This window comes from Equus przewalskii, chromosome X (genome assembly GCF_037783145.1).
Source record: "Equus przewalskii isolate Varuska chromosome X, EquPr2, whole genome shotgun sequence".
Lineage (NCBI taxonomy): Eukaryota > Metazoa > Chordata > Mammalia > Perissodactyla > Equidae > Equus > Equus przewalskii.
In genome coordinates, this window is record NC_091863.1 from 67,124,407 (window position 1) to 67,145,405 (window position 20,999).

Below are 20,999 nucleotides of genomic sequence, written 5' to 3' on the forward strand. Positions count from 1 at the left end.
CCCTCATGTCCCTGTACCATTGCTGTCATTCATTTCACTTATACAAAAGCTATAATCATTGAATGCATTGTTATAATTTTGAACAAACTATTATCTGTTATATAAGTTAAGAATGAGAAAAGTTAAAGTTTTTATTTTACCTTCACTTATTCCTTTTCAAATGCTCAGTACTTTATGTAGTCTTGAATTTCTGACCTACGTCATTTTCCTTCTCTCTGATAACTTATTTTAATCACTTTTTTTTTGCAAGGCAGTTCTACTGGCAACAAATCTCCTCAATTTTTGTTTGTCTGGGAAAGCCTATTTCTCCTTCACTTTTGAAGGATAATTTCACAGAATACAGAATTTTAAGTTGGTGGTTTGGAAAAAATTTCAACACTTTAGATGTTTCTCTCAACTCTCTTCTTGCTTGGTTTCTGAAGAGAAGTCAGATGTAACTCTTATCTTTGCTCTTCTATAGGCAAGGGTTTTTTAAAAATATGACTTCTATCACGATTTTTTCTTTATCTTTGATTTTCTGCAGTTTGAACATGATATGCCTAGGTATAGTCAAATATAGTTATGATGGCACTGTCTTCTGCCTCCCTCCACCTATGGAACAGAATATGAGAGTGAGGGTTTAAGAGTTGCCTCAATAATTTAGTCAGAATGCAGCCTTAAGCAGATGGAAAAAGGAGGGTATAGGAAAGATGAGTCATCTCAGAAGCCTGTGGTACTCAAGAAATTCTGGATCCGGAAGACATAGAGCCGTTCCGTGAGTAACAGTAATAGTAAGGACCAGAGTACTACATGGCATGTTATCTCAGCCAGATTGAGAGAAGGGATCATGAGCCAGGGCCTTTTAGAGAACAACTGTGCTTAGCTCTGAGTGATTGAGTGCAGCGAGGCATTCAGGGGCAAGGTCGCCCACATGCAAGAATCTCACCAATCAATTTAGCTTGCACTGTTGTGTAAATTTAAATGTAGTGTGTACCTAAATACAACCTACTAAATTTAAGTTTATTTACTAATTAAAAAAATTATTGATCACATGTGCTAAGTTTTGTTCTAGGCACAGAAATATAATAATGAACAAAACAAAATGACAGATTATAGTTAAGGGAGATAGATGATAAACAAGTAAACAAATAAATTATAAGTCATATGAGATAAATGCTATGGGGAAAAAAGTCAGGGAAACAAAGGAAAATGACTTTAGGATGTTCTTTCAAATATCAGCGAGTACAAAACTTTCACTCTTCTCTCACCAGACTAGGCCTTAAAATCTTGGCTTCAGGACCTTTGCACTTTCTCCACTTTCTGCCTAAAATGTTCTCACCCAATATTTAGGGTGCATGCCCACTCATTTTATTCATGCTCAAATGCTACCCTATCAGAAAAGCATTCCCTGACCACTCTCATGCGCATTGCTCTTTTTACCCTCTTGAGGTCTAAACTTATAAAAGAATCATCCAATCTCTTCCTACTTTTAGAAATATATAATAGTTTATGCTCTTTTTTGCATCATATTTTACGTAATAAAGTTTTCTTTGAAAAGCTAAATATTGGAAAAAGCTCCAGGTCAAAAAATATGCTTCAAGTTGGCATTCATAATAGGAATTGTATGTCTTTAACTAGGACTATATTAAGACCCTGTTAGTAATGTGGAAGGATAACACACAATCTGGAAATAAAGCTGCTCATCCAGTGTCAGGAGGTGATAGAACGTGATTAATGAAAGAGAGAATGGACTGAAGAAATATAGCGACAGAGGACACTTGTTTTGGTTGTGGCCTGTTTTTTGATTCAAGTTAAAGAATATGGTTTTATTCCTAAGGGGAAACTAATACTAGGTCATCTTAAGACTTCTGATAGTGACGATGTGGTCATGAAATAATACGGTATTTCAATTTTCAGTGAATATTCAGTTTGTGTAAATAGGAGATATTTATAATGGGTTTTGGAAGTTGATTTCATGTTCAAGTCTGTACCAAAGAATTTATAACAGAAAGAGCTAGATATAGTATAATTGGAAAAAATTATAAAGATTTCTTTGAAGATAAAGGGTTAAGCATGTCAGGCAAAATTTACCATACAGAAGCATTACTTATGGTGTAAGGGCTTAAGGTATTTTAAAGTAAAATGAATAAGAAGGATACTTTTAATCATAAATAATTGATTACAAATCATCTAACATTCCAAAATTTAACTTTTCACCTCAAACATGAAAATATCATGCTATTTTGTTCTTCAGTTGTTTTATAACACATTTTACTCGTGTAAAACTGGTTTTCATTTGAAGCTTAAGTTGTAGATTGGAAGAGATATTTATAGAAGCTGTATGAACTCTTAAAGACCGTTAGAAGGCATCTGGATGCTTCCCCCCGCCAAAATATAAAAGGGTTAATTATACTTTTGCAATCACTTTAATTGTTTCTTTGAAATGCTTTCCAAGAGAATCCTTTCAGTTATTTAAAAACAATCTTTGAGCACCCACTATGTACCTGGAACCATGCTGTAGGCTTCATATGTTTGCTCATTTGGATTCATGAAGATCCAAATGTATTTTACTAACCTCCAAGTTTGTGTGACAAACTGACGTAGGATGCAAATATATTTTACTGACCTTTAACTTAGCAAACTTAGCTTGTAAATATTAGAGATAATTAAAATATCCTGGTTCAATCTTTGTCGTCTCTGCTTTCTTAGATAATGTGTAGTTTTACGTCGGGAATGAGAGGTCCCTAAATTTCAGTTTACCAGATCTAATGATTCGAATGACAATAGTTTTGTAATGGAGACAGCTCTGACGTGATAGTAAGTGTATAGGCCTGGTGCTATTAAGTAGAACGCTTAGCATTCCTGTTCCCAAAGTTAACTTCCTTTAGTCAAATTCTCTCTGATAAAATAAAAATGCCATTAACAGGATCTTGACTTTCTTTTTATAGGACTACAATAAGAAGTTGTCTTTATATTATATTATTAATTTCCTCATTAGTCACTGTTTAACTACTATAGAATTGTCCAATAATTCTCAAAATGTGTTTCTACAATTGAATTGCTAGTCAAGCCTTAATTTGAAAATCAAGTTTGCTCCCCTTCAGTCTTAACAACTCAGAAACTTCTCCCTTGAGTTCATAACAAATGAAGAGCTGGTTACTTAAAAATAAAAGAGAATCAAGAGCTGAAAACCTCAGCCAGTTACCTCCTCAATAAGACATGACAAGGCTCACTGTGGTTCTTAAGGAAAGAAACTTAAGAAAAGAGATATTTTGATATTAAAAGATGTAACAATAATTTAGTCAGTGTTATCAAAGGAGAAATGTGGTCTTAAAAATAGAAAACATTTTCTACTGTTATTTCTATATAGAATACTATTTTATTACTATAAGATTACTAAATTTCAAACTGTTGTGTAAACGAGTTATAAATGCTATGTTTGAGATTTAAGTTTTCTCTGGGCTTTCTTTCATAAAGAATACTTCGTGTACTCTAACCATCTGTAGAGGTGAATTCTATTACGTTAGAGCTTATTTTTATAACATGTATTTGATTATACTACAGGTCAAATCTTGTCTTTAGAAACATAACCACTACGTGCCTTAATATTGAATAAATATTATGCACTTATCACATGCAAGATACTGTACTAAGTACTTATATTCTTGGATTCTAGCATGTATAATTTGCTCTTTTAAATATACAGGTCTAAAATTTTTAGGTTATAAATTATTCATTACCAGAATGTATCTTTGTTATACAGGCAACAAAACTCATTGATCTGAAAATTTAAAATTTTTCCTGAGAACTGATAGCAAGGGAAATAACCCAGATCTGTCAGCAAGTAGAACATTAAGCAAGGAAACTTACAAGAAGAACTAGAACAGTGACACAATTTGGAAAATTATACTCTAAATTAGTACTTTTCAACAAATTCGTATGGAAAATGAAAAAAAAAAGAGATCCATGACGTTAACTAAATCCTTATTGCCTACTCTCCCACCGCAATGAGATATATGATTGTGAACATAATTGCAACATGATCTCGTTATTGTTTGCTTTGCACAAATTGGTAGAAACTGAGTGACTCTTTACAAGTCTACTTCAAAGTAGTACCCACTTTTAACTTCATGAAGAAAACTTTGAACAACAAAACTAGCCAGGTGCTTAAGGCAGGTGCTAGCTTGAAATTGAATTAAATGGTCTCACATTGTAATTATTCACATTCAGAAATCAATGAATTCCAGTGTAGTTTTTAGTAACCCTCCTCCACTTGAATGCCTCAATAATGTGTGAGGAATAATTTGTGTCATCTTTGTCATCATATACCACCCCATTCAGAATGCAAGGATTCAAGTTTTTGAGGGAAGCACGTGTTTGCATGAAGGGGTTAAGGACTCATATTTATTTAATTATTCCTTAGTGAATAAATTCTGAATGTTGTTAACATACGTGTAATGTTTCTTAAAATGGGGTCAGTGTACAACCATTAAATCCAGGGAGTATGGAATTGGGGAGAGGTTGTCTCCTTCCTACTCTCACCTCCAACGTTTGGAGGAAGAAGAATGTTATGCAAATAAAAGTGTGGGAGAAAGGGATTTTTTATTTACTTATTGCTAGAAAAGCTTAATGGTGTTTTAGAAGTGATATTACACCTCAGAAAAAGGGTAATGCATCTTTAAAAGCTAAACTACATCTTCTTTACTTTTATCAAATTCTCTATAAATCTTTCATGACAGTTTATTTAACAAAGTGTCATTGAAACTGTATAGATGATTGATGTGACCCATGTAAGATCAACATGAAATGTTTGTAAATGTCAGCAAAATGTGACCATCTAAAAGCATATAAGGATGGAGTTTCTGTGAAAGTGAAAAACAAACAGAAAAATGTTTATCTTATTCTTTGCTTTCTGGTATGCAATTACAAATTCATAGAAGGAGTATTGTATTTGATTTTCCTTGGAGTTCATGTCATCAGAGGTCTAATTTGTTTTTGACATTTACCCTTTCAAAACTTTGGTCTCTTACTCATTGGATAAGTTTTCTTTATCACCTACGGAAAAATAATATAGGCTTAGAACTTCTTAGAAAAAAGATAATTATTTTGGAAAATATTAGCAGAACCTTGACCAAAAACTTTATGTACAAATTATAGGAGGCTATCAGCAGAGGTGTGTCGTTGGAGAGTTCCCATCTATGCATGTAGACAAAAAAGTATTGTTGGTTTTCCATTTAATTGAAAATATTAATGATATAAAAACAAATGCAATAAGATAGAGAAGAAAAGAGAAGGAAAAATTACAGATTAAACTATAAATATATAAGAAGAATGCCTCATTAGCTCACTTTGAATTCAATAGTTTCTCTATATTTCACTTCAATGTATTTTTGTATAAAACAAATATTATCCTTAGAATAGAGTACATTCCTTCCTTGGGAGTGATGTTTTGGTTGTTATATTTTTGTGTTATATTGACACAAAAGCAGAATGAATACAGCAAAATCAATGCAGATGATGAATGGGAAGTGAACAGTAGAGAATACAAAGCCGACATTTGAAAATCAGTTGGCATCATGAGATTTTTCCTATTGAAATGAGAATATTTTTGCAGGAGGGGGATTGCACATGTATTGTTCACATAATTAATACATTCTTCGCTCCTTTTTGCACAAGTGCACAATTACCATGAAGAATTGCAGAATGTCTGTTCATCATTATAAGCTGTTTTCTATCACAATGGTTTTATATATATATGTGTGTGTGTGTGTGTGTGTGTGATATATTTTTCATAGCATATATTTTTAAATGGTATTTGGATGTCTTGCTCATTCTGTGGAGCTGGTAGAAAATGCTTCGTAGTGGTACAACAAAACCATGATGAACTGAAAATCAACTACTTTAAATCCTCAATTAAACAAATTTCTCTGGGGAGTTATAATTAGCTTTGAGGAGGGAATGGCAAGATAGGACAATTTAAGTATATTGGGATCAGTACACATTTCGTTTGGTGCACATTTCATTTCAATTTTATTTGCTCTCTGTATCTGTAGTATGGCACAATGCTTAGTTATGTTCAGAGTGATGACCTTAATCTATAGCAAGATCTCTGGTCGTCTGAGAAAGATCCCATTTTATTTGTAAACTTGTATTTACAAAAGTAGGAAATTGTTCTAACATATTTTGGAAAGATATTAAACCACAGGACGTTAAGCATAATTTAAATTGTCATTTTTGAGCATATTCTGATGACAAAGCTCTATGATAGACACTACCCATAAGATCCCATTCTTGTTAATTATTGTAATTTGAGAAATATGTTAACTATCTTTCAGCCTATTATATGTTTGATTATATTTTCATGTATATGATAATATCCAAAGAATTGTACTGAACATTATAGGAGTAAATGTAGGCACAGAATAAGCTCCTGCCTGCCCTTTGATGAATCTAGTAGGAGAAGTAATTCATGTATTTAGGTATTGATTACTTACATAAAAGGTAAGAAGTGTAAATGCCTTAAGACAGGCATAGATAAAAATCGGGGATAGCGGGTAGAGAGGTCATAGAAGGATGAATAGCTTTAGGCTGCTCAGGATAGGAAAGCTTACAATGAATAAAAGTGACTGAAAGTCAAAGTCTCTTGATAAAAAATACATATCTATATTAGTAAGAAAAGAACAGAGCTGAACTCAGTATTATACTTTTGCTTGACTCTAAAATTTCTACAAATCATAATTCAAAACTAAATAATTTTTATAAACTTATATTGCTGTTCTTCTCTGTAAGAACATGGATAGATTTTCTCAGAGGTCTTTCATGTCAATATTTGATTTTTTACTCTAGTCACAATATAAAACTTGAAATACAGTGCAGCTTTAAATTAAGAGAGAGAGAGAGACAAATAGCAAAATATTTGATAATGTCATAAAGTTCCACTAAATCAGAATCTGTTAATGGGGATTTTTGGTATACTTGGAACTTTTCTATCTTTTCAAGAAAAGAAGTAGGGACAGAGATGTGTACGGATTCCCACGTCCAAGAAAAGAGGAGAGCTACATTTGTTTCCTTTGCAAACCCTCTGTCTTGATACTGTCAGAGATACCTGCATGTTCTCAGCAGCTCAGTTTTGAAAGGAACCCATTAGGTCATGTTTAGACGTTTGGAGCACCCATGACTATAGCTTTGAAGTTGTGACATTCCTAAGTAGCAGAGTTCACATCCAGATACCACAGCTTATGACAGATACCTATAGGCTCTTTGAAGTAAGGGACACCAGATCCAATGAAATTGGCCATAACTTTGACAACCTGGAAGAGATGTATACATAGCGTTGTGGGCGATCAAGCTGATGCTTAGGTCTTTCATGGCCTGACTTGATGCCTACAGGCATTTAAAAGATGGTTTAGAGTATTTGTTACCTCAGGAAGAGTTCTCTACTTTTAATCTCAATAGAACGTTTGCTTTAATGTATTCCTTTTCAATGCTTTCTCACAATGGATGATCTAAAGAGATTTGCAGTTGGGGCTCTCTGTATAGCAGAATGCAAAAATAGGATAATGTATTTTTTTGCCTGTTTATCACTGATTTCCTAGACCATGTCCCTTGAAGATAACCATAAAGAGCTAGAGAGACTCATTTTATTTTGCCAATTTTGGGCAAGAAAGTTGGAGGGGTTCAAGACTGCGCTATGTGACTCCCCATAGCCGCACAATCTAAATGCAAATCGAACATTACAGATGAAAGTAGTAGGCTACAAGGATGAATTGTTGGATAGCAGAAGTGGGGTAGGTACTTTCCAAGGATAGACAGAAGATGGCTGGTGAGCGTTCTTCAAGCTCATACAGCTGTTGTCTTACGTTACTTTTTACATGTTGGGGGAACTGGCTTCACATACTTAATCTTGTAATTTAAAAAATGTTCTAAGGGTAAAATCATGTTTCCAGTGATGCCAAGCTCTCTTTTCTTTTTTTCTAAGTATTTTATTGTTTCTTGTTATCAGTAACCAGAAGTGTTTAGAAAATTCCAATTTTGCTTTTGAATGAAAGATATGAAAGAAATGCCAGAGCAACCCTTGGTTATTGCATTCTTATTAGCGTAGCATTTTCAGTCTAGAAATGTATAGTAATTGTTGAGTGGCTATGGGTCAAGTTTACCAGTGCTTGGATGATGAAATAGAATAGAGTATAAGCAAAATGCCATGAAACGTGTAATGCCACTGATTTAAATTTTGGTGTTAGAGTATTGCTGACTATAGTAATGTTCTAAATACTTGGGTATCATTTAGTAAACTCTCCTCTTTATTTTGCTATATTTGTGACTTTGTAAGCTATTCTCCAATTTATTCATCTTATTCTTTTCTTATAATTTCTTGATGTACCATCTACCATTTGTCCTTTTTCCATTTTTAACTGAGTATGTCTCCACTTACTTATTTAACTCCAACTCCTTGTAAGGTGTTAGGGATTCTGTTCACTTTGATGTCAGTTGAAAGCTAGTGGGCATATTCCAAATTCTTCTTTGAGCTTTTTTCTAAGGATATAAACTCATCTCATTTCCAGTGAAGACCTCTGTAGAATATCATTCTATATGCTGATTCCAAGCTTGTTACTCCCAGCAATTAATGCACTCAAACAAGGTCAGGGAGTGTATCTTCTCAGTATGTTAAAGACTTGTATTCAAAGTTCAATAAAACCCAAAATACAGTTATAATGATATTGTCTAATATGTTGGAAAGTAAAGACTTCTTTCTATATTTAGTCTATGTGGTTTAGGAAGGGAAGGGTGGGGACAAAGTGATAAGGACTAGCAATTGGAAGAAGACATACTTTAGTGTTTCCCATTTTAACTTCCAGTCTCCAGTGAGCCTCACAAAGATAACATTGTTGCTAGAGGAGACATGACAATAATTATTTTCTTATTTATTTTTATTATTATTATTATTTTTAGATTAAGGATTTTCTTATGTTGAATTTTAGGAATAACACTTCGAAGGAATTCAACCAGAAGCAGATGTTAACAAATGGCTAAAATCACTAGAAGTAGGCATGTAGTGTCTCATTGTGTTGAGCACACTTTGATATTTTTTCCTCTGTTCAGAAAGTTGGCATGCAAATCCAATAATGGTTTACATAAATAAATACATGTAGATTTTAGAAACTACTCAAATTGCTCAAATTATTTTCCCCTCTTCATCTTGGCCTGTTATAAACAAATATATGTTATTTATATATATGCACATATATGTGTATTTATGTATTCATATCCTTCCAATTCATTACTATACAATGATATAATGCAAAACTATAGCTGAAGGGACTAGAATATTCAAAGTCTATTTGTCAAAACATACTATAAAATATAGTCAACATAATTAATATACATTAATTATTCCTTATACCAGACTGGAATCTCCTTAATCATAGGATTTATGGTTTTTTTCTTTTTTTTTTTATTGTGGTAACATTGGTTTATAGCATTATACAAATTTCAGGTGTACATCGTTATGTATTTCGATTTCTGTGTAGATTACATCTTGTTCATGAACCAAAGGTTAATTACAATCCATCACCACACACATGTGCCTAATCACCCCCTTGGCCCTCCTCCCTCCCCCTTTCCCCTCTGGTAACCACCAATCCAATCTCTGTCTCTATGTGATTGCTTGTTGTTGTTTTCATCTTCTACTTATGAATGAGATCATACAGTATTTGACTTTCTCCCTCTGACTTACTTTGCTTAGCATAATGCCCTCAAAGTCCATCCATGTTGTCATGAATGGCCAGATTTCATCATTTCTTATGACCGAGTAGTATTCCATTGTGCACATATACCACGTCTTCTTTATCCATATGTCCCTTGATGGGCACCTAGGTTGCTTCCAAGTCTTGGCTATTGTGAACAATGCTGCAATGAACTTAGGGGGGCATCTATCTTTATGCATTCGTGTTTTCATGTTCTTTGGATAAATACCCAGCAGTGGGATAGCTGCGTCATATGGTAGGTCTATTCTTAATTTTTTGAGGAATCTCCATACTGTTTTCCATAGTGACTGCACCAGTTTGCACTCCCACCACCAGTGTATGAGGGTTCCCTTCTCTCCACATCCTCTCCAACACTTATTGTTCCCTGTCTTGTTAATTATAGCAATTCTGACGGGAGTGAGGTGATATCTCATTGTAGTTTTGATTTGCATTTCACTGATAGTTAATGATGTTGAACCTCTTTTCATGTGCCTGTTGGCCATCTGTATATCTTCTTTGGAGAAATGTCTGTTCAGTTCATTTGCCCATTTTTTAATTGGGTTGTCAGGTTTTTTGTTGTTGAGATGTAAGAGTTCTTTGTATATTTTGGGTATTAACCTCTTATCAGATATATGGTTTGCAAATATCTTCTCCCAATTGTTAGGTTGTCTTTACGTGTTGTTGATGGTTTCCTTTGCTGTGCAAAAGTTTTTTAATTTGATGTAGTCCCATTTGTTTACTTTTTCTATTGTTTCCCTTGCCTGATCAGAGATGGTACTTGAAAATATGCTGCTAAGACCAATGTCAAAGAGTGTACTGCCTATGATTTCTTCTAGAAGTTTAATGGTTCCAGGTCTTACACTCAAGACTAATACATTTTGAGTTAATTTTTGTGCATGGTATAAGATATTGGTCTACTTTCATTCTTTTGCATGTGGCTGTCCAGTTTTCCCAACACCATTTATTGAAGAGACTTTCCTTTCTCCATTGTATATTCTTGGCTCTGTCATTGAAAATTAGCTGTCCATAGATGTATCGGTTTATTTCTGGGATCTCAATTCTGTTCCATTGATCTTTGTGTCAGTTTTTGTGCCAGTACCATGCTGATTTGGCTACTATAGCTTTGTAGTATATTTTGAAATCAGGGAGTGTGATAGCTCCAGCTTTGTTCTTTTTTCTCAGGATTTGTTTGGCTATTCGGGGTCTTTCGTTGTTCCATCTAAATTTTAGGATTCTTTATTCTATTTCTGTGAAAAATGTTGTTGGAACTTTGATAGAGATTGCGTTGACTCTGTAGATTGCTTTAGGAAGTATGGACATTTTAACTATGTTAATTCTTCCAATCCAAGAGCACAGAGTATCTTTCCATTTCCTTTGTCTTTTTCAATGTCTTTCAACAATGTTTGACAATTTTCAGTGTACAGATCTTTCACTTCTTTGGTTAAGTTTATTCCTAGATATTTTATTTTTTTTTGTTGCAGTTGTAAATGTGATTGTATTATTAATTCCTCTTTCTGCTACTTTGTTGTTAGTGCATAAAAATGCAACTGATTTTTGTAGGTTGATTTTATATCCAGCAATTTTACTGTATTCATTTATTAGTTCTAAAAGTTTTTTAGAGGCTTCTTTAGGGTTTTCTATATATAAAATCATGTCATCTGCAAATAGTGACAGTTTCACTTCTTCCTTTCCAATTTGGATCCCTTTATTTCTTCTTCTTGACTGATTGCTCTGGCTAGGACTTCCAATACTATGTTTAATAAGAGTGGTGAAAGTGGGCATCCTTGTCTGGTTCCTGTTCTTAGAGGGATAGCTTTTAGTTTTTCTCCATTGAGAATAATATTGTCTGTGAGTTTGACATCTATGGCCTTTATTATGTTCGTCAATGATATTGGCCTGTAATTTTCTTTTTTTGTGCAATGTCCTTGTCTGGTTTTGGTATCAGGATAATGTTGACTTCATAGAATGAGGTAGAAAGCTTCCCCTCCTCTTCAATCTTTGCAAGAGTTTGTGAAGGATAGGTATTAAGTCTTCTTTAAATGTTTAGTAGAATTCGTCGGTGAAGCCGTCTAGTCCTGGACTTTTATTTTTGGGGAGGTTTTTGATTACTATTTCAATCTCCTTACTGGTAATTGGTATATTCAAATTCTCTATTTCTTCTTGATTCAGTTTTGGAAGGTTGTAGGATTCTAAAAATTTATCCATTTCTTCTAGATTATCCAATTTGTTGGCGTATAGCTTTTCATACTATTCTCTTGTAAACTTTTGTATTTCTTAGATGTCCATCGTAATTTCGCCTCTCATTTCTGATTTTATTTATTGAGCCTTCTCTCTTTTTTACTTGGTGAGTCTAGCTAAAGGTTTGTCAATTTTGTTTATCTTTTCAAAGGACTAGCTCTTGGTTTCATAGATTTTTTTTCTATTTGCTTTTCGTGTCTATCTCATCTATTTCTGCTCTGATTTTTATTATTTTCTTCCTTCTGCTGATTTTTTTCTTTCTCCAGTTCCTTTAGGTGCACTGTTAGATTGTTTATTTGTGATTTTTCTTGTTTGGTGAGATAGGCCTGAATTGCTATAAACTTCCCTCTTAGAACCACTTTTGCTGTATACCATAGATTTTGGCATGTCGTATTTTCATTTGTCTCCATGTAATTTTTGATTATCCTTGGATTTCTTCATTGACCCAATCGTTGTTCAGTAGCATTTGTTTAACCTCCACATATTTGTGCCTTTTCTTACTTTCTTTTTGTAGTTGATTTGTAGTTTCATACCTTTGTGCTCAGAAAAGATGCTTGGTATTAGTTCAATCTTCTTAAATTTATTGAGACTTGTTTTGTGGTCTAACATGTGATGAATCCTAGAGAATGTTCCATGTGCACTTGAAAAATATGTATATTCTGCGGTTTTTGGATGGAATGTTCTATACATATCTTAAGTCCATTTGGTCTCATGTGTCTTTTAAGGCCAGTGTTTCCTTATTGATCTTCTGTTTGGATGATCTATCCATTGGTGTAAGTGGAGTGTTAAAGTCCCCTACTATTATTGTGTTGCTATTTCTCCTTTTATGTCTGATAATAATTGCTTTATATATTTAGCTGCTCCTATATTGGGTGTATAGATACTTACAAGTGTTGTATCCTCTTGTTGGATTATTCCCTTTATCATTATGTAGTGCCCTTCTTTTTCTCTTGTTACAGTTTTTGTTTTAAAGTCTATTTTGTCTGATATAAGTATTGCTACCCCAGCTTTCTTTTCTTGGCCTTTTGCATGGAATATCTTTTTCCATCCCTTCACTTTCAGTTTGTGACTGTCTTTAGGTCTGAAGTGTGTCTCTTGTATGCAGCATATATATGGATCATTTTTTTTGTCCACTTGGCAGCCCTATGCTTTTTGATTGGAGCATTTAGTCCATTGACATTTAAAGTAGTTATTGATAAATATATACTGATTGCCATTTTATTACTTTTTTCTGGGTGTTTTAGTAGTTCTCTGTTACTTTCTTCTCTTCCTGTCTTCCCTTGTGGTTTGATGTCTTTTTTTTAGTCTTATGTTTGGGCTTCTTTCTCTTAATTCTTTGTGTATTTATTATAGGTTTCTGGTTTGTGATTACCATGAAGTTCATATATAATAATCTACGTGTATAGCAATCTATATTGAGTTGACGGTCTCTTTAGTTTGACCTCTTTCTAAAAGCTCTACTCTTTTGATCCCCTCCTCCCACATTTTATGTTTTTCATATCATATGTCACCTCTGATTTTCTGTGTGTGTATCCCTTACCTTCTTATCATGGAAATAGGTAATTTTAGTACTTATGTCTTTTGCCTTCCATATTACCTTCATAGGTAGTTGATCCGCTGCTTTACTGTATTTTTGCCTTTACCTGTGATTTTATTGCCTCTTTTGTTTTTTATAATTCTCTTATTCCTATTTGTGGTTTTCTCTTTCCAACTTAAATAAGACCCTTTAGCATTTCTTGTAAAACCTGTTTCTTGGTGATAAACTCCTCTGATTTTTGCTTGTCTGGGAAACTTTTTCTCTCTCCTTCCATTCTGAATGATAACCTTTCTGGCTAGAGTATTCTTGGCTGTAGATTTTTTTCCTTTCAGCACTTTACATATATTGTGCCACTCCCTTCTATCCTGTAAGGTTTCAGCTGAGAAGTCAGCTGATAGCCCTATGGGGTTTCCTTTGTGTGTCACTTGTTGCCTTTCTCTTATGGCTTTTAGGATTCTCTCTTTATCTTTAATTCTTGACTTGTTAATTATAATGTGTCTTGGTATGGGCCTCTTTGGGTTTATCTTGGTGGTGCACTTTACGCTTCTTGTACTTGGATGTCTGTTTCCTTCCTTAGGTTAGGAAAGTTTTCAGCTATTATTTTTTCAAATAGATTCTCTGCTCCTTTGTCTTTCCCTTCTCCTTCTGGGATACCTATAATACAATGTTAGTGTGCTTGATATTGTCCCAGAGTTCTTTTAGACTGTTCTCATTATTTTAAATTCTTTTTTCTTTTACCTGTTCAGCTTGGGTGATTTCCTCTAGTCTTTCATCCAACCCGCCAATCCATTTTTCTGTATCTTCTACTCTGCTATTGCATCCCTCTCATCAATTTTACCTTTCCAATATTGTCTTCTTCATTTGTGATTGGTTCTTTTTTATATTTTCCAATTCTTTCTTGATGTTCTGTGTTCATCCACTCTTCTCCGAAAATCACTGGGCATCCTTATGATTTTTTGTTTGAAGTCTTTGTCAGGTATATTGTTTATTTCTGTTTCATTTAGTTCTTTTTCTCGGATCTTGTCCTGTTCCCTTGCTTGGGACATATTCCTTTTCCTCTTCATTTTGCCTCTTTCTCTGTACTTATATCTATGTATTAAGTAGGTCAGCTATGTCTCCTGATCTTGGAGAAGTGGCCTTATGTAAGAGATTCCTTTTGAGGTGTACTTCCCTATCATCACCATTTCCAAATGTTCCAGGAGTAACCCCTGTGTGGGCTACATGTATCTTTCTGTTATAGTAGAGTTCCTCTTGCTGCAGGTGCCCAGGGAGTCTAATCTGTCCCCTTGGCCAGTTGGTTGTAATGCTAAGCTACGTGTGCCTACTACAGACACTTCAGTCACTTCATTGCTCATTGGGTGTGGGGAGCCCCAACACAGTTGGCTGCAAGGACTAATAGCACATTCCTGTTGCAGTTTTTCTGTTATGTACGTAGGCCCCAAGCATGACTGGCTGCTAGGCTCAGGGACTTAAAATTGCTGTAGGGCTCTGGCCTGCAAGGCTGTTGTGGGCTCTCGCAGGATTGCAGCTGGGTGGGGCTGGCCCCAGGCACAGGAGCACCCAGTTATTTCAGGCTTTGGAATGGGGGGCAATCCTCTATGTGGCTGTTTGAGAAGCACAGGTCTTCTGCCACTGATAAGCCCCACAGCTCACAGGTCCACCCACACTGTCAACAGAGTCCAGGCCCATGCACACATCCTGACCTCCTGGAATGTACCCAGTTCCCCCACTGCAGAGGCCCCTCCACACTCCACCAATGCTCCACCCACTCCACCCACTTCTCAAGCACACTCTACCCTGCAGAGGCAGACCCACTTGTCTGCCTGGAGAGGATCCAGGCACCCAGTCTATGCAGGCCAAAAAGTTGCCTGAAGTCTTGCTGTTGGGTTGGGCCAGTCCCTAGGGTGGGCTGCTTGCCCTGGCTGAGTTGGATTAAATCAACACTCTAGTGGATGGGGCAGACCCTGGGCTAACAGGCCAGAGGAAGAATTCCAGTGGTGCCTACCAGCATCTGTGTCAGCATGCCTGCACTAGGTCACAGTAATGGTTGCCACAGATGTCTCAGTCCCTGGAGACTCTCACCTCTCACAGAGATGCACCCATAGCCTGTCAAGTGAGTCTCTTTTCACCAAAGGACTGTGCACCTTACTTTCCAGTGATTTTAGGTTACTTCCCAAAATGGGTGAATTTGTGCATGGGCCCTCTAAAAGCTGGCTTTTTTTTCGCTTATGTCTGATAGCTTTTCTAGAGGTACTCCCCACTGTACTTAATAGCCAGCAAAGCCAGATATTATGAGATTTGTCTAAGTTGTGCTGAGTCCAAAGGATGCCTATAGTGTAACATTCCCCTGCTTAGTCCCCTGCTCCTCCAGGGAAGGCTGCATACCTTAGAATTGCTCCCGGCCAGCTCTGGAGTGCTGCAGCTTGCAAAGGTGGCTTTTTTCTCCCCAGAAAGGAATTTATGCCACTTCCACCTCAGTCAGGAATGTTCCTTGTTGCAGAGGGGCTTTTTATCCAGTTTTCAGTCCTCTCTCAGGGGTAATTATTCCAAGAATTGTTGTAACTTGGTTGTGTTCTTGATAGGAGGTAAATTCAGAGTCTGCCTATGCCATCATCTTGACACCAGCCTATTATTATTATTTTTTTGGTTGAGGAAGACTGTCACTGAGCTAACATCTGTGCCAACCTTCCTCTATTTTGTATGTGGGATGCCTGCACAGGATGGCTCAATAAGTGGGCTGTAGGTCCATTCCTGGGATCCGAACCTGCAAACCCTGGACTGCTGAAGCAGAGCATGTGAACTTAACCACTAGGCCACTGGGCCGGCCCCATGACAATAAACTTTTATGGAGTTACCTGTGGAAAATTAAACTGGATTAAATAATTGTTATTCAATAAACATTTAGTGTTTGCCACATGACTTGCATTCTACCAGGCTCTGCTAATGTGGAAATGTGTGAATATAAATATTATTTGCATGTGTGTGTGTATTTGTGTATGTTTTTGTGTAAAGTTTCCAAATTCTACTAGATCTATAGTGAGTGCTAATAAACAGCAAATATTACTAATCCAATAAATATTTGCCACACCAAATTGATTTAATTGAGATTGTTATTGCCTTATCCTCCAGCTTTGAGAAGGGGAACTTAACAATATCTTTTTCCTACCTAAACTCTGTCTCTTTCTATCCTGAAAGATGCTTTCTCAGTAAGTTAGAGATTTCATTGATATTCTACTGTGGCACTGTTAGTCTTATTTTGATTGAAACAGGGTTCTGGACAGCAAAATTGATGGTTGCTTACAGTGAGACTGTTGCAAAAAAGTGGTAGAAAGGCTTCATATTTAGGTGTGCCTGGGGCAAGAATTATGACCTTCCTTAAACTTATAATTTAGAAAATACTCTGCTTATTGTGTTTCTTTTAGCACAATATGGATTATCAATCTGTGTATTTAAGTACTTTTAATATCTATATTTTGATTGACATAGCTTTTGTCATTTTCAATGATTTTCTTGCCTAAACAACATATAATGGAGTTTCACAATGGACAGAACATTTATCTTTCTTGTTAGGTGATGCCTTTTCCAATGCAGAACTTGTACAGCCAGTCATATATCATATAATAATGTCATCAGATTCTTAAAGACAAATCTCGTGTAGCACATTTACTGCATAAGTTAATTCTTGTTACATATGAAGTATAAAGAGGAAATAAAATGAAAATACTATGTGGAAGGATGTTAGGCTTAATTTAGAATATACATTATAGGTCAAAAGACAAAAGATAATTTTGCACAGTGCTATAATTTAGTCATTAGTCTAGCCCTTTGCTATTATCTAAAATAAGGATTTCAACCAAACCAAATCATTATCTAAAAACTCAGTAAGCCTTACTAATTTGTGAGATCCAACTCTCCAAATTATTATCATTATTATTTTTACTAAACTGCAAACAGAGCTAATGTTTTTTTTCCTAATCCAATGATGCTGTTAGAATTAGAATTGAATTTATACGTTTTCTTTTACTATTGGACTAGAATAAAACTAGTATATCAAAATATTCTCTAAACTGAGTAGATATCTTGTTCAGTTCACACATGCTACCATAAAATATTTTTATACGATCCCTATTCTTAAGATATGTTTAAAAATAAACCTAGAACACTGATAACATTGTGAGTTTCACCAATTTAATATTTTATTTATACTGAATGTTTGAGAGACTTTTATTTCATCTTTACTTCTGGCTTTTAATTCGCTTGTTAATTTTAATTAAAGTTAGAATAGTGAGTAACTTAGACTAGGTTGACTCTATCTAGTAAAATGTCAGTCCTATTATTTGGATTTATGGCAGCTGTATTTATTAACAGAACTTAAATTCCCTTTGATTTGAATTCTGCTTTGCTTTTTCACCTATGAAACATTTTCCTCCCTCTATGAAGTTACCACAGCAAGCTTAAGAAATGGAGAAACATTTTCTAAGACGTCAATAAGACATCATTGATATTAGAGCTGTGTTCCTCTGGAAAATTTTTAAAAAACAAAAAGAACTTATGGGAGTTATAGTGTTTAAATTTTTTTTTTCCTGAAAGAGGGGAGAAATATGTCTTTCTTGAAGAGAGACAATTGTCAAGTATGATGCATTACTTTGCATTTAGGGAGGCATATTGGAATAAGACATTTTTAATTGTAAACAGCAGTTATAATTTAAGTAAGAACCTGTGACCTAAAGCAAAAACATGGTGGTAAATGATCATTAATTGTCCAGATATAGTAACTTTATGTTGTACATATCCCCACTATGCTGAATTATTTTAAATAAAGTATTTCGGACATTATTTAATTAGTTGAATTGTTACAATGAATAATTATTCTAAAAATCTGTCCATATAGTTTTTTTCTAACTATAATTCAACTACAGTAAGTGTCTCAATCATAATTAAAATCTATGTAGGTTTAATAGGGTGTAGAGGTGGAATATTTGAAGAAGACTTGAAACTAACACCGAATGCTGGAACATTGGGCACATTGAATATCAATTGTTTTTGCTAACATTGTTAATTGAACATGATAAGCCTTGAGAGATTCTTTTGTTCAGAACCCAACTCAAATACTTTTTCTCAGGGTTAAATTATAGCCAAGGAGAGTCACATTATACAAACACACTTAATACTTTGCTCTACAGTACTATTTACCCACATTCCAGATCGCAAAAATATTACCTCTTATAAGATTGTTTCACGTTAAATTTATAAGACAAAAGTAATACAAGCCTGTTACTATTACCTGGTGGGGGAAATCAGGATTTTGCAAATTGAAGAGGCTGATTGGAATAAAAGGCAGATGTTGTTTTCTTTTCTTTTCTTTTCTTTTTTTTTTTGAGGAAGATTAGCCCTGAGCTAACATCTGCCACCAATCCTCCTCTTTTTGCTGAGGAAGACTGGCCCTGGGCTAACATCCATGCCCATCTTCCTCTACTTTTATATGTGGGATGCCTACCCCAGCATGGCGTGCCAAGCTGTGCCATGTCCGCACCCGGGATCTGACCTGGCGAACCCCGGGCCGCCGAAGCAGAACGTACGAACTTAACCACTGTACCACCGGGCCGGCCCCAGATGTTGTTTTCTGATAGAATAAATTCACTATTATTGCTATCTTTATATTCCACCTAATGTTCAGCAACAAGCTAATACTCAATGAAAATAGACTTTAAGAGTAGCTAATGGTCAATATTTGATATATGTAAAAGCACAGTTTATACCAAACCATCTGTGTATACCATGGAAAATAGTAGATAACTGGAAAATACAATGTTTATCTCACATATTCTTATTGGTCTTTTTTTACACTTTGAACATTAGCCAGATTCTCAAGCTAGTTTTGATTATGTATTTTTTCCAGCAACACATATACTAAAATTCGAATGATTCAGAGACAGATTAGCATGGCCCCTCTACAAGGCATGCACATTTATGAAACAGTCTCCATATTTATCCTACTCATCTTTAATGACCCGATCAAATGCCACCTCCTTTGATCTCCTCAGGTTGAAGATCTCTCTCTCTTTTTCATGCTCCAAATGCATTGTTTATGTCAGTATTTTAGTTATTGGTATACATGTATATCTTTCTCATTAGATTGTAAGCTCTGACCATGTATCATGTATGTTTATATTTCCCAAAGCATCTACCACAGTGGTTTGTACATAGCGGACACTCAAAGCCTCTTTATGGAGCTGAATTTCTATGAGTCATTTGCTGAACATTAGTTGCAGTATACACTCACACAAATACACAGGCTTATAACATATAAAATAAATGAGAGAACATTTAAATTTTACAGTTGCTATAAGTTTTGGAAGTTTTCTGGACATTCAAATGATAAAGGAATTGGTGACAAATTTTAGAAAGAGAGGGGAAGGGATTGTGAATGAAAGGAGAAATGACCCTAGTTCAAGAGTCACTTTTTACAGCCAGTGGTTGTTTGGAATTCTAAAACAAATATATGAAACATTAAGGTATAGACTCATGCAAAACATTGTGGCAGTTGTTGACCTATCTGGGAAATAGCTTACTCCATTATGACATTTGGATTGCTTCTTTTTCGTTGTTGTTATATGTGGTGACCTATAAGCATACCATTTTCTCTTTGGGACAACTGGAGTGACCTCTCTTCTCAGTATGTATCAAAGCTTAAAGATATCTTGTAACAGCTTATAGCTCATAAAGACAATGTGTCTTTGCATCTGTTTCTTGTAGACATGGTACTATTAAAGACTTGCCATTTTTTTCCAAAAATAGTCTTTACAAAAACATATAGTTTGGAAAAGTCATGGGCATCTTATTTTTGCCGCATCTAAAGCTTTGCAAGTGCTCTGAATAAGCTGCCACTCGTACACTTTGACATTTTTACCGCTCTCTCTCTCTGTATAAATGTGTAAATATACATTATATATATGTATATTCAATATGTATAATGTATGTATACACACAGGTGTATATATATTTTTTTACCTTTTTTTTCCTTACTCAAATATGCCATGCTAAACAAATAGCTGCCTTCTATTAACTTGAGAATGTTTTTGGCTTAACCTCTTTGTCTGGCTGTGCTGAAGCTCAGCAATGATTCTGTATCTTTACTGTAATTTTAAAACTTGCCATGAGTGGAAGAAAGGCTGTTGAATTGCCACCACTGTACAGCTGCACCAAGATTAAGTAAAATGTTCATCTCTGTCAAGCGCATTTACCTGAATAGAATCCTTCAAACTACAGTCATAGTTTACTAAGTGTGCTTGGAGCTCTGTGGATGTGCAAACGAAGGACCATATGGAAGTGTCTTTCTCCAGGGTACCAGTGGGTATGGTTTTGTGGGTTGCATGTGTCTGTTGGCACTGTTGGCAGTTCAACACCCTGGGAAAGGCATTGCTTTCAAACATGAGTAATTGATGAATTGTATGTAATATGCAAATGTGAATGCATAAATCTCCTGAATGACAGCTTAATTT

At 35.1% G+C, this 20,999-nt stretch overlaps 1 protein-coding gene and 1 non-coding gene across 8 annotated transcripts in view; both read left to right on the forward strand.

The window, feature by feature from the left end:
• Positions 1–20,999, forward strand: part of DACH2 (dachshund family transcription factor 2) — a 466,299-nt gene that overhangs the window by 184,885 nt on the left and 260,415 nt on the right. The window lies entirely within an intron of this gene.
• LOC139081234 (U6 spliceosomal RNA) lies at positions 19,384–19,487 on the forward strand. The gene has a single exon (XR_011536357.1). It is a non-coding gene; the product is annotated as a U6 spliceosomal RNA (small nuclear RNA).